At 38.1% G+C, this 1671-nt stretch overlaps 1 non-coding gene across 1 annotated transcript; it reads right to left on the reverse strand.

Moving 5' to 3' along the window:
• Positions 1 to 1088: 1088 nt before the first annotated feature.
• Positions 1089 to 1195, reverse strand: LOC112513906. Its single transcript, XR_003069366.1, has one exon. It is a non-coding gene; the product is annotated as a small nucleolar RNA R71 (small nucleolar RNA).
• Between the last annotated feature and the right edge of the window lie 476 nt (positions 1196 to 1671).

A 1671-nucleotide genomic window follows, 5' to 3' on the forward strand; every position in this document is an offset into this window, starting at 1 on the left:
TGCTCTTGGGAGGCCGTCTGACCYGATAGTTGATAYTGTBAYAGTTATATAAAATCATTTATTGATTTTAGATAATTGTGACAGGAATGCTATGTCACCATTTTGCTGAATCATTTGTTTAGTGTCTTAATCAACTGTTGCACCCTGTGCTTCTTTTTAAGATTGATATTTTCTTAGTTGTTAATCAAACCTCCCAATTTTAGATAAATCAAATCCCTCGATTCGTCATCTGAAATTAGTTTTTATAGACTGGACTTTTGACGAACTTTGCAAAGCTATCTCTGTGGGAACGATATCTGGTATTTTACCATTATTACTTGTTACAAGACGACAGTAGTTCAAGGTGTATACTTGCGCCGAGTTCTATTTTTGTGCTGAAATCTGAGGTTGAATAAACCGACGAGCAAGTTTTTGGCGCCGTTGCCGGGGATATTACGCTGAAGTTTTTATTTTTAAAGTTTATAAAAGTTAGTTTTTCTACCATCTTTTTGAACGCACCGTACATGCCAAGGCTGTCACATGATGAATTTTTTCCACTTGATCCAGATATTGAACAAATTTTCAGACAACGAGGACGATTGCAAAGAGCTCTTCGAGCTCTAAACTCTAAAACAATGGCTGAAAATGTGATTATTGACGGAGAAAATATAATTAGAAATGAACCAATTATTCCACATGAGGATGAGGCTCAAAACATCTTTTGTCTTGCAAATGCTAAAAATGGTGGCATTATGGGATATGCTATTCCTAACTTAACTCAACTGCACACAGGAATACGTAAGCCTACCATTGGTGCCACCCATTTTTCACTTAGACCACTGATGTTTCAAATGTTTCAAACAAACGGCTAGTACGCTGGTTTATCTTCTGAAGATCCTCATTCTCATCTGCTTTCTTTTATGGAAATCACAGGCTCTTTTCTCATCCCTGCTGTTTTAGACGATGCTCTGAGACTAAAACTTTTTTCATTTTCACTAAGGGATCGAGCAAGAGCATGGTACAATTCTTTGCAACCAGACTCTGTGACTACATGGAATGAAATGGYAGAAAAGTTTTTGAAAAAGGATTTTCCACCCACGAGGAATGCTAAGTCCAGGAATGAAATCTGTACTTTTAGACAACTGGATGATGAAGCAGTTCCTGATGCATGGGAAAGGTATAAAGAGCTKCTGAGAAAATGCCCTCACCATGGCATTCCGTACTGTATACAACTAGAGACATTTTACAATGGCTTAAATGTCGTTGCTAGACAAATGCCCGATGCTACTGCAGGCGAAGCTTTCACAGCTTGTACCTATAATGAAGGTTTTGACATACTTGAAAAGATTTCTAATAGTAACGGACAATGGTCTGACCCTCATGCAATGCCACTGAAGAAAACAGCTGGAATAAATGAGGTAGATGTTTCAGCATTAACAGCTCAGATCACTAAGCTAATTTCAAATCTAACATCTAGCCCACATGTGCAATCTGATGCTAATACCTTTAATCCTAATGTTCAAWMWRTGSAATGYRTGTACTGTGGTGAAGGTCACTCTTTTGAGCATTGTCCTGGAAATCCTGAGCATGTAAATTTTGTCAACAAGACTGGACCATTTTCGCAGACTTATAATCCTGGATGGCGAAATCATCCAAATTTTTCATGGCATAGTCCAGCTCTTAACCCGCCAA

Source organism: Cynara cardunculus, assembly GCF_001531365.2.
Source record: "Cynara cardunculus var. scolymus isolate 2C chromosome LG 5, CcrdV1, whole genome shotgun sequence".
Taxonomy (NCBI): domain Eukaryota; kingdom Viridiplantae; phylum Streptophyta; class Magnoliopsida; order Asterales; family Asteraceae; genus Cynara; species Cynara cardunculus.